Genomic DNA, 13,423 nt, shown 5'->3' on the forward strand with positions numbered 1-13,423 from the left:
GATCTGTTCAAGAATGTACTTTTGAATCTGTTTTCAGGCAGGTATTAGAGTAAAATGACACTGAGTTCAATTCACATTGATGGGCTAGGCCATGAACAGTGATGGTCCCAGTTTACTTCCATGGTGGCCTTCCAAAGGGTGCTAGGAGAATCTGGACACCCTTACTGAACAATGACATGGCTCAGCTATTTCCTTTTTTTGGGGCTGCCAGCCTGAATAATTGCTGGCTTTCAGTATTTGTGGATGGATTTGGGCCAACAGCCAGGTGACCTTGAGCTCATCATGTTCTGCCAGCTGCTCTGTGATGCTGTCTGCGTACTTTTCACCTCCCTCCCCATTCTCACCTGCAGAGCGCAGGGGTGTCAGCTCATCCCGGCAGGACAACTTCCCTTGCCCCCTTCCACCCAGGAGAGAACGGTCTTCAGACAGACAAGGACACATTTCTCAAACTTGTTGACTTGAAGTGGAATAACTTCAGGTTTTACCTGCAAAACAGACAGAGTGGGGATGTGCAGTAAGGACCACTGACATACTAGCGGGGAGCTCTGGGTGACATAGCTCTTTTAACACTTCTGCGCAATCTTGTGCCCTCCACAACAGCTCTGACCTGAAGTTTCAGCAGGAGACACTTGCCAGGGCCAAAGAAGCAGTGAAAATGGGAACATTGCCATGATCCAGAGGTATGACTGCAGCTCTTCTAAGCACACTTGAGTCACCTTCAGCTGCCAGCGCTGGTGCTGACAGCAAGCATTTCTGCACAGGCTGTGCAAATCTGCCCAGGACCCTGGGTAAGCACTTGGCTGCAGATGTCCTCAACATCACAACTCCCTTGTTATCTGTACCCAAGCCAGAAAATTTCAGGTGAGCTTAGGATGGAAAGGCAAGCCACAGCCCAGCCCTTGAACTGCAAAATAGTGATGGCGTAAACTGAAATGCTGAGTACATGGGACTTCTTGGTATTTTGGAAATGTGAGTGCAGTTGTTGGCACGCTGGATGGAAGGGATGTAAACAGACTACACATCCCTCCTATAAACCTCTTGTATATCTACACATGCACCAAGCTCCCTGTGAAACAGCATCAGGTTAACTACGCGCATTCGTAGAATCATGGAATCGTTCAGAGGCTTTTAAACCTTGCGATCTTGCTGGAAGAAGAAAGCTGAAAGCAGGGCACTTATTTATAATGAAGGCATTTACAGAAGCATTTCATCTGTTTACTGTGTAGTACCGAATAGAGGATTCTGCGAGCATGTGCATCAGATAATTGTGAAAAATGTATCTGCATTATCTTTGTTAAATATCTCACTAATGTGAAAGAAAGACTAAAGGTCATCTGTCAAATGTAGTTGTGAGGCAGGAAAAAAATCTCTCATGTTGGATATCTTGAAACCTTTAGCCTCATGGTATTTTTGTTGAACAGAGAAAATGTGATCAATGAATCATTAGGAGTCCTGTGCCTGATAATGGAGGTCAAGAGTGCCTTTTGATGATGAGTTTAAGATGCTTTTATTAACCTGTCTCAAGATGGTTGATTGCTTTCTAACACGATGAGACCCTCTTCAGCACTTGAATTTTAAATATTTAGAGATCTTCATTGTCAAATGCTTCTCAATAATGTTTCACAATAAATGAATTATTGTGCAAATGAAACTCATGGTAGTTTTTAATAAAATCAGATATTTCAGTATTCTGTAAAGACTAATCATGTTTTACAAAGTAGTTGCTAAAATAAAGGTAACTAATAGGAAGACACCTGGAAATTAATGACTAATTAGGTGGATCTCATTTTCTTTTCACACTAAGTTTCTGAGTATGTAAATATACTAATTTCTAATTCTAACTGCCTCCAGTTAAATTCTGGCTCATTATAACAGTGCATATGTGAGAGGAAATTAATTCATCTATGCTCAGGTCCTAAGGAGCAAAGCCATTTTCAGCCTTGATGCTTTCTGATACAAAATCTATTTTGCATCTCATTGGCTATATAGATTACATTCACATTTGCTTCACAATTCTGTTACACAGTTAGAGAAGTGCAACGTGATGTCTGACTAAATGAGAATCAGGCCATCGCACATAAATTTTCACTCCTGTTTCAGGATCCCAATTCCCATTTCATTTACACCAAAGTGAATCACAAGTACATCCATTTAAATCCACCTGTAAAACTGTACAAATGGGAAAACAGAGTAAGGAAGATCTTAATTAGAGGAGATGAGCAGCAGTGTTCCGTATTGAAATGGCTGCATGATTTGTAGAGTTAGAATATAAAGGATTTTGTTTATGCACCCTTTTTAAAACTCTGACAGCTTAGGCCTTCTTCTTGAAAGACAGTTCCACTATCAGTTCTGGATTTATAAAAAGGAGCAGAGCACAGTTTTTCATTAGGTCCTGCCAGCCTTAACTATTAGTGGTAGCTTAATGGTAGATGGTTTCCTGTACTCTGTTTTCACCTGGTGATATGTTAGAGGACAAATTATTAAGTCACTAATTAGGCTGGTAGCTGTTCAAATTCATATGACTTCACTTTATTGTACAGCTACGTGACATAATGCTCAATTGTCTCATCTGCCATCTGCTTTGGTGTCAAGATGTGCTTTTTTCCAAGTGACATTCTGTTGTCAATTGCAGCATTCTTGACATTTGTAAATGTCTTTGTTGAGAAGTTTGTGGTCTACTTCATGTTTTCCACAAGAAAGTGTTGTTGATCACCACCAGTACTATGGGACTCGCTGTTTGTGGCAGCCAGAGGGATCACTCACCCTGCCATTTCTAGGCAGCACCCTAGAAAATTCTGAAGCTTTGCAGTCATTTCTCCCAATTCTCTGCCAGTGTCACTTCTGAGTGAAGGATTCAGATGGCTTCACTTGCTCTGTTTGCTATTTTCCTCTTCACTTGCTCCACACGTTCAATATTCTTCTGAAATTACATGCAAGTATGACATCAGAAAAATTCATGTTGGTCATGAGGCCTTAGTCACCTAATACAGGTCAGGACTTCAAAGAGTTAATATGTTATTGAGATAGCTTACGGTTCTCAATTTAATTTAATATGGAGTGGCTGTGTACTGTACTATATCATATTGGGTGCTGTATTGTATTCTATAAGGGGGAACGTCTCATTAGGCAGCAGTTGTGCACAAAACAATGTTATACTCATGCATGAGCTGAATATGAAACAACAACATATAATGCTTAAAAAAAAAAAAGCTAGTCTTATTCTTTGGGGTACTAAAAGGAAGGCCATTTGCAAGACCTGGGAAGTATGTTACTGATTTTCATTTGGGTATCAAAGCCTAAGAAAGATATAGGCATATTTGAAAGCCTTCAGGGGACAGCAACAAGAATAAAAAGTCTGGAGAACCAACAACAGACAAGGATGGGTTGGAGGCACAATTATCATCACTGCAATTTCTGGAGCTCCTTCCCATTTGCAGTCCTGCAAGTGTGTGATCTTTGAATTCTTGACTCAATCCTTACAGCCCACAAACACCAACGTGTTCTCCTGTGGAAACTTTTAAAGATCCCAGAGAACTGTAGGGAATAGGTGGGAAAAGCTGCCTTGCTGTGGGCTCATTCACAGTGCCCGTGTGAGTATGTAACAAAGATGTTAATAATTCTCTATCTGCCAGATTTTTTTCCCCTTACATACCCTTTTCAACTTAGCCTAACTGTACCCTCTGAGGGTACCTAACTGTATCTTGCAGATACTGAGACAATTATTAACATCCTTGTACCTAACCAACTGTGCCCTAACTGTACCCTCAGAAACAAATAACACAGAGCAACTCCTTGGCTTGATGCTGTAAAGCTGTGGCTCTCTAATTAGTCCCACTGACAGTCTGTGTACAAAAGCAGGCTCAGATAGCTGGCAGAGCTGATGTAACCCAAGGCAATGCCAAGTCACACCTGTCAAGGATTAGGCTGTAGACCTGTACTGTAGCAATGAGAGAATTTGGTTCATAAAAGCTTTCAGGATCAGGCCCTGCATAGCTTTCATTATGCGTTTAAATAACTTCACTTACACGCTGCAAAAAAGTAGTTTGTACCGTACAGGAAAAGGTCACAACAGCACTTACATTTCAACAAGAGGTAATTAACATATTATTTGGCCTTTCATTTGTCAGTTCTTATAAAGTGATGTACACGGCCAGCAGTTACACAAGGACTTGGTTGTACTAATGTTAGCAGAACAAGATTTCATTAAGAAACTCTAAAATTTGCATGGAGGTGTTATTAAGTAACATAGAAGGTATTTACACATTTTCACTTTTTTGCTTTAAGGTTCATCCTGAGAATGAATACACGATGTTTCTTGACATAAAACATGTACATTTAAACAAAATATACATCCAACAATTCATGTTCTGTTGGCTCCTTCATTTTGATACCATGGTGAGAATGCAGGGCCTTCTGATTTTTAGCTCGGTGCGATGAGTACTGGAGGATCTTGCATTCAAAACCTGCAGTTAAATACATACCTCGCTTCAAACCCTGAAATCAGTAGGACTCTTCATGTGCATGAATACCTTTCTGAATCAGGCTGCAAACAAGTTTTCCCACCTAGTTTAGCTGAAGATGAAGCTGAGAGATTCAGCCAACATATTTTGGTTTGTCTGAACAGCTCTCATCTAGCATTAGCTCTCATTATCTTGGCAAAGCCCCACTCACTGCCCACAACACATGGAAAACCTGGCTAAATTTTGCTCTTCTCTATCCTAACACAAACAGTGATGTAATGGCATGATTTTAGTGCTTCTACGGCAAAAGTTTGCTAAGGATTTAAGGTTAAAATGTGTCTTCTGGACTCTGAAATCTCGATCATCCCATTCAGAAGCATAATCAGAAAGCAACTTTTCCTTTAAAATTGTCATTTTACCACCCTGAAAGAGAGCAGAACAAAGAAGTATTTCAAATGATTTCAGGGACTTGTACATCTGGGCATTTTGCAAAGAGCAAGTCTGCAACAATCTGTTGAATTTTCCAAAACTGTAATGAAACCACCTCAGAATCATAGCCTGTGTCCTGTCTGATCCCATCTCAGCAAATCTGTATACAAAAAAAATGGGTGGATTTCTAAAAGGAAGGGATCAAATCCCTATCCATAAGGTTCTTAAATTCATTCTTAATTTTATCTGCCTGGGTTTAAACTTCAAAACTCAAAGGAAAATGCAGACAATTAGCCTGCAAAACAAACGTACCTAGCTGAAGGTAGGTAGGAAGGCAGGTTTATAAGCATATTTTATTTATATATGTATGTAATGTTAAAATAGTGTAATTCACATGGAAAATGCAAACTCAAATGTGAAGGTATAAAAGTAAGATTAATTTTCTTTTTTAAGGACAGCAGTCAATATTGCAGTCAAAGTTCATTTTTCCTATATGTAAAACAAAGATCTCACACCACCTTGAAGACTACTGCCAAATCCATCGAGATGATGAACACAAACCTTTGAATTTCTGATTCAAAACCAGTCTTTTTAGCAACTAAGATATTTGACAGAATCCATCTACTTGTTCAAATTGTTGAGTTTAGAGGGTTTATTTAGAAGACACAGGCTTAGTGTCAGATGTTTCAATCATAACTCATAGTCTGAACAAGAGCATCTCCCAAGATCTCTGAATATCCTCAGTCCAGTCCTAAACCATCTACGTGTGTTTTTTTCTTTCTCTAATCAGCAAAACCATAATGAGAATATGCTTTATCTAGAGCTGTTTTGCACAGCTTGAGTAAATTGGAGGGAAGGAAAAGCTGCAATCATTCAAACCATTCATTTAAAGAGATGTTGCTCTCCTCCTTCCTCCCTACTGATCCTCTAAAACTCATTTATGAAGTATTTTTCCACTTAGTTTTCCTCTTATTTCCTCTACTCTCTCCAGTTGCAGACGTCTGTAGGACACAAAGCCCAGGAAAGGCCTTACCAAGTGAGTGAAAAGCAATTGCTTTCCAATACGTAACACTGCCCACACCAAATGTACAGCTGGGATTTTCCATGATCCTTTAATTGACTGGTAACATCAATAAGGGTTGAGTCATAAGCTTAATTCACAACTCAACTATTTCTCAAACTTACCATCAACTCTTTCTCAAACTTGCCACCACCTGTTTCTCCCACTTACCACACCATTCAAACTTAATCACACCATTTTCTCTCAGTGCATTATAGGAAAGTTAAGCCTGGCTTACTCACACAATTTAGTACGCACTTTTTTCCAGGCCCCCAGGAGTGCTCTGTAGAGCTGTGCAAGAAACACATGCTCTGACACACCTCAGCACAGCACACAGCTGTTCTGTCCACCGACAAACTAGCCCAGAGACAGGCTGTGGACTGGACCATGGTTGCCCCACACATCAGGGAAATTCAAGCTCTGTGCGTGACAGAAATAATTAGAAGTACCAACAGATATGATCAGGGTAGAGCAGAGACTATGAAGAAAAACTTCAAATACAGGAGCAAGTAAGTAAACACTGTAGAAATAATAGGCCTTGGAGATGTAGCTGAGATGTCTGCATTAATGCAGTGAAGAAGGAGAAACGACAGAAGGGAATGAAAGGGATGAGAGGAAAACAAGGCTCCAGGTGATGGGTTACATGGAGCACCTCTGAGGCACTCCAGATGGGTCTCTAGGGAGCAAAGCAATGTTGGGAAGCCCAGAGGGGAGGCTGGCATAGGATCATCCTCAAAAGAAAAGGAAGGTGTCCTTTCTCAGAATTTAGGATTTTTGGACAGCAAGAGAATGTGAATGCCTGGCCTTGTAAATACTACAGAGAAAGGAGCAACAGCACAGCCCAGCAAACTCTCATATTTCCATACAGCACCTCACACTAACAGGTAGTCCCAGTAGCAAAGTGTGAACGTGAGTTGTATAAGACAACTGCAGGTTTTAAACCAAGAGTTAACAGTACTGTAGATTAAGCCATTCATGCACCCTTGGCTAAAGAAGGAAATCTTTTCTTTTGTCCCTTTCATTTATGTGAAAATATTTATTTAGTTTCATTTTCTTGCTTCTAACTACTGCTACATACAGAATTGCCCTGCCCCTGCCTTAAAATTTCCTCAGAGGAAAATTACAGACTGAGCAGTTCCCACGGTGCCTGTAGAAGGATTCTAGAAACTGAGATTCTATCCCATTTTACAGGTTTGCCCATTTTCCTGCAGTGCAGCAGCTGATGAACAGAGGCACGCTGCAGAAAAAATAAGGATGCACTGTGCAGAACAGCTGATTTGGTTTTGTGGCAGCACGAGGGAGGTTCTGAACAGCTTGGAGACGTTTTAGAGGATCAGTAGGGAGGAAGGAGGAGAGCAACATCTCTCCAAGGACCCCCTAGGTCCCCTCCAAGGACCCAAGGACTACAGATTAGGACAGGGAATTTCCTAAGGGCTCTGATTCAGCAGCAGCGGGGAGGTTACCTTGTGACAGTCAACATCATTCCTGCTCCCAGTTATCCCCAGCAACAGCCCTCTGAGATGCTCCCAAGCCCTCTGCAGGAATGACTGAGCAACCTATGTACCAAATGGTTTAGTTTATAGTATATTATAACAAGGTCACACCAAATTGCTGCCAGTTTCTTTTAATGCACCAGGCTGTGAGCTCTGGTTGCTACAGGAGCAGTTATGGGAGATGTATGCTGCTACAGGAGCAGTTATGCCACCTCTACAAGACAGACTTCTTCAAGAAAAAGTTTGGTAGGCTGCTCTAGGCATGAACCATGATTGCTCCTCCAAGGGAAGCCAGCCCTGCTTCTAAGTCAAGCTGTGGCTAATTCCCTCAGGGGAATTAGTTTGAGAGACTGCTGTTCCCCTCGAACTCCCAGCCATGCATTCATGCTCCCACCCCACCCCAGAAGCTGCCTCCCCCAGCTACGCTTATTCAGCTACCTTGTGAGCATGGTCTAAAACCTGTGAACTGACTCTGTTAATCTCTAGGACTTCTTTTTCAGTGCAAGAACTATTTTAACCAAATCTGTTGTCACTGAGTAATGACGTAGAGTCACAGCCTTAGGCTGTATGACATTCAAAATGAAAAATATTTGTTTAACAGAAATTCCCCTAATTTACTCTGAACCACAACATACATCCTAGGTACAAGCTCATACAAGTTTACAGATGGTTCTTGTCTTAGATGAGTCACCTGTGGTAACGTGGTTGAAAACCTCCCTTATATCTTGGATTGAACCTATAAAGTGCCATATTCCTGTGTACAAAAAGATCTAAAGCAAGACTTTATTCCCCTTTCATTGATAACTGTCAACTGAAAACGTATTAGCACAACCTTGAAGTGAATGCAACCGATGTAATTGAAACATCAAATTTGAAGCACAGCACTTAGTATCTTTTACTTGGACACCTACAGCATACATTATCAAAATAGCTTGTGGGAGGCATAGTCGCACGCACAAACGCTTTGCTGCTTCATGGCAGGACCTGCATGTACATTCCCCACTCCTCATCACATCACCTTCAGCGTGTATTTCATCACACTGCTGTCAAAGGTAGCTTTAAGAACAAAACAGTCTGAAAACACACTGAGGACAAAATTCCATCCCGACTGATCAGACTCACTGATGAATGGAAATGTGGAGGATAAAAGGTTACACACCAGGCTTGGGAAGCCTCTTCCTCACCGACTGACAAGTCATGCCAAGGCTTTGAAGATACTTTTGGCAAGCAGCACTTCAGCATGTATCTCCATGTCACCCAGCAAGTGCTGGGGGAAGATTCAGACAGTTGTGGTGCATGAAATGGTTGTGGTGTGTGTACGGAATGACGCTTGGATCTATGCCTAGCCTCAGGTTGAAAGTTCCCCTATAAGTCCCTGAAGAATCATGGTCCTAAATGCATTGCATTGCTCTGCTTTGAGATCAGGTCTCAACCTTCTTGCTTTAGAAAAATCAACATCCAGATCTCTCTTGCACACACAAATGCTGTTACCTGCATAAACTTACATGCATAACATGCATGCAGTATTTGTACATGCACATAAAAGGCTGAGATTTTCTATTGAAAATATGTCCCAAGAAGCCCCTTATAAGGCCACTGCTGGAAAATGGATTGTTTCCAATTCACAGAAGCATCAGAATATAGGAGCTGGTATGGTCATTGTCAGCAGACATACAGAGATTTACCCTACTCTCAGGTTCACAGTATTGAAACTTTTGCTCCTTTAGATTTGCCTTGTGTCCTTCTGTGAACAAAAGTCATAGTAGCAACTATGGTACATCCTTTGTGCCATGGATTAAGACCTACCCATTTCATCTCACTCCCAACGTCGGAGACATTTCCAACCATGAACCCAACCCAAGAACAGAGGAACTATTTTTGTTCTTCTGGTTGCAAGCATAGACTTAATCAAGGGCTAATCTCTGTGCATGACAGATTTCTTTTAAAAGAAGGAAATGTGTTTGTTGGGTTTCTTTTAAACTTGTAGAAGTAATCTTATGCCAAAAAAGTAGGTCTACTCTAGACAGGTGATAAGAAGGACTGACCCTGGAAAAAGAACACGTTACTACGTTACCATTCTTTCCATCACTGTCTGATAAAGTTCTCACTCTGTTCTTTAAATTCTCCTAAAAAAAACCCTAACAAAACCAAGGCACGCCACTGCTGGTATTTCTAATATTAAGACCACACTACAACAAAACTTTCTCAAAGAAATCAGGTCACTGTAAAGCTCATAAAAAAGTAAACCACACCACAATCTGTTTTCAGCCTGATTCCCTGATGCATAGCAAGATAGGCATCAAGCACTTGGGAAGGCCTCAAATTAGCTTAGCTTTGTTTTGTTTACCTAAAATCAGTTGAGTGAAACCACACAGCCACAGCCAGTCAACTGATCAAAATAGATTATGTATGGTCTACCAATCACTTTCCGCAATGCCTGCAGTCATCCAAATCTCTCTGCTATCTCACCAGCTATCTATGTTCTGGCTTCTGAAACAAAAATCAGGCTCTACTTAGTATCCACTTGTAACTGCATTCCCAACTACTCAGTCTTAAGTTTTGGAACTAGATCCACAGCCTCCTGAGTTTCATCTTCATGATTTTTCACAAATACAGCATTCTGCTAAAATCACGTTAAGTCTTCAGACAGGAAATCTAATCCTGCTCCTTTACAAACCAACCAAAAACGTTTTTAAGCAGGTGAGCACAGATAATATCATCAACAGAACTTGCTTAGAATTAAGCATGTCTCTTAGCGTATTTCTAGGAAAGCCTTACATTGGTGAAACCACCAGAAGGAACTATCCATGACCTGTAATCAGTAAATCCGTAATTTAACTCTTTCTTGAATAGTAAAAACTGTGACTACCAGGCACATTTTTGTTATACTGCTGAAGTCAATCCTGATATTCAATAAAATGGTGGCTCAGGTCTTTGCAATTTTTTTTTTTCTTACAGTCAATTTTTTCACATTATATGGACTACTGAATAGGAAAGAGTGTTTAGCCAAATTTTCATGCCTATGCCTCATTATTTGGACTGCAGAACCACTTATATATCCCAGGAAATAAGATACGTGCTGAAAAACATGAAATACATTTTACAGGGGTAAAAAATATATTGGGAAACAGAATTTGGTCCTCAAACTGTTGTATTTCATTTAGTTTCACTGAGCAAACAACTTCTTTCTTACAGGAAGAAATCCTACAACATAGATTTTTACTTCAAGGTGTACTGAACAAAGTTGGTGGAAAGGAATGATTCGGAGACAATCTGGGTATTTTAAGGGTACTTTCTACTATTTGCCAAAATTACCAGCACTTTGGGTTTTCCTGATAAAGGTGTTCTTCATAATGATCCTCACAGCGGGCTTATGAATTGGTTGAATCATCTTGTAACTACATCTACTGCCATCCAGAGGTAATTGGCAAAAGTTTGAAGAGTAAATCTAAGTTAATGGTATCACTAACAGTGAGCCATGAATGCTGTACATTAGAGCAGCTCCTACCAAACACAAACTTAAAGTTGTAGTTCCACTGAACAGAAGGTACAAAAAAAAAAAGTTAAGTAGGATAATTCTTTATTGTTTTCCAACAGAAAAACAAAACCAAATGCATATCACATTGATGTTGTAGCTCTTTTGGTGCATCACATAGATCCTGCATTATGCTTTCTATTAATCTTTTGGACAAGTGTTTCTGCAAATTATGCTCTGCCATCTTACGCTTTTCATGCAGACCTCAACTGTGGTTAACAAAAAACAACCCAAAACCCTACAGCCTTCTTCACCCCAAAGAAAGCCTACACTTCGCAACAGCATCCAACTTCTGATCATCTCACAGTAAAGAAAGAAAGCAAACACTAAGGAATTAAACACATACCCACACACCATGACACTTATTACTATCATTCATACAGAAGAGATAAAGAACCTCATGGAAAGGGAGAGTAATGATGAAATTGTTTAAATATCTATGGATTGTGAGTGCCCACAGTTTGGGATAACTGCTTTCAAGTCCTATGGCTGAGCACTCACAAATCCAGCCACAGGCAGTTCGAGAAATGTCGTATTTTGGATTCTAAAACCAGGAATGTAAAACAAGAGATGATAAAAATGAACAAACATTTCTAAAAATTCATCCTTTAAAATATTGCTGAAAAAATCTATTAAGAAAGCTGGAGTAAACATGAGATAATAAAACCATTAATTTCCTAACAGCTATTTCTATAATTCAACATTGATATCACGCTTTCATCTTTTCAAAAGCCCAAACTTTCAGCAGTACACACACACCTATTCACTTAACAGAAGCTGTGTGCCTGCTTGTAATTCTCAGCTCTAAACTGGGAGTTACAAGCTCAAAGTGTGGCTATGATTACTACAGTGAGCATCTCAGAAGCCGCTTGTCACAATGGGATAGTTTCCCAAAATACCCATGACTCTATTTACAAATCTTGTTTGGTTTACAAATCCATTGAAATATTCTTCCAACTACCACCTTCCCAACCACACCGTGAAATCACACACTCAGAAATGCCCTGATTAATATATCATTACTATGTACAGCACTAATGATTTTGGAGTCAGGTTTCCCTAACAGACAGCATTGTACTGAGGACACTTGAAGCACAGTCGAACGAGGCTCCTTCTTCAGTTATGTCCTGTGCTTACAGGACAAAAAAGTTTGGCATTGCCAGTAACCTAAGCAGATATTTCTTTCTTCTACACAACAGGAGGAGGTCCAAACAGAGACTACAAAACTTCTGCTTGTAATAAGTACAGCCTGACTGTCAAGGACTACAGCAAAACCATCCAAGACTTCAGCTTGGTCAGGGTTTCTCCCATGTTCTTTAGAAGCCTGAATCCTTGAAAAGATGCAAGAAGCTTTTTCAGAATTATTCTCTAAACAGGTATTTACATTATTTCTTTGTAAGTGTTTTTTGCAATAGCTTTAAGAATGTGTTGCAGCATCGACTTGTGACAAGTTTCAAAGACTTGGCTAATTTGCTGAAAGTGGGATTTTCATAAACAGGAAAAAAACAAAACAAAACACCCAACCAAACACCAATGCGAAAGCATTTACAGATTTTCTCCATTGGTTATAATTGTTACTGTTAAATCATATATGTAGAGACTAAATATACAGGATCAGTTCATTCCCTCCAGCAATGAAACATACAACAAAGATCAGTAAAAGGAAAAAAAAGGCCATTAAAGAAATTCACCTTTGAACTCCAGCTGAGACCAAGTACAGAATTTCCTGTCACTAATTCATAATCATAAAGGTGCCCCTATTAGACTATTATTGCAAAGTAACACTGAGGCAATTGAGTAAAAGGACCGTCCAGTTTACTGCACTGGGACGACTCATAGAGTAAATGACAATTTCTGGAATACATAAAAAGGCTGGAATTGAGTTCTACACAGTAGTTGCCAGAAAGTGATTTTTACCTTCTGAGATTCTTCTTTCCCTTCCTTAGCAGGTTCATGCTACCAGGTAAAACAAGAAGAACAATTCCTGGCATGCACTCCTGCTATTCCAGTGATACACAGTAATCACTAATGCTTAAAGCAACTTTGGAAGTGCAATAGATATTACCACTTAAGTCCTCCCAGTCCCAGAAGTTTACCTGGAGGCTTCTGGGCTTTGTACACACGCAGTCCAAAAGAACTCAAAAAGTTAGCTGCATAAGGATAAAACAGGAGGGTACAGGCATCAGTGTAAATGTATTGACCAGACTGGCAAAACAGTGGACCTCGCAGCTCAAAAGTACACATTTATGCCTAAATCTGAATCTAAATACTGCATGTGAAGGTCTTCAAAGAACTGTCTGTAAAGTTAATTTTATCTGTAATTCCAGGTGAAAGTATGAGCTGTCCAAGACAGCGAACAAAATTTTATCCGATGCAATGCCATCTTGTGGTAAACGGGAAAACCGTCTGTGCCATCTGGCCTGGGTTTAAATACACGGGGACTCTG

The sequence above is a fragment of the Strix uralensis genome, chromosome 1, assembly GCF_047716275.1.
Source record: "Strix uralensis isolate ZFMK-TIS-50842 chromosome 1, bStrUra1, whole genome shotgun sequence".
In the NCBI taxonomy this organism is placed as follows: Eukaryota; Metazoa; Chordata; class Aves; order Strigiformes; family Strigidae; genus Strix; species Strix uralensis.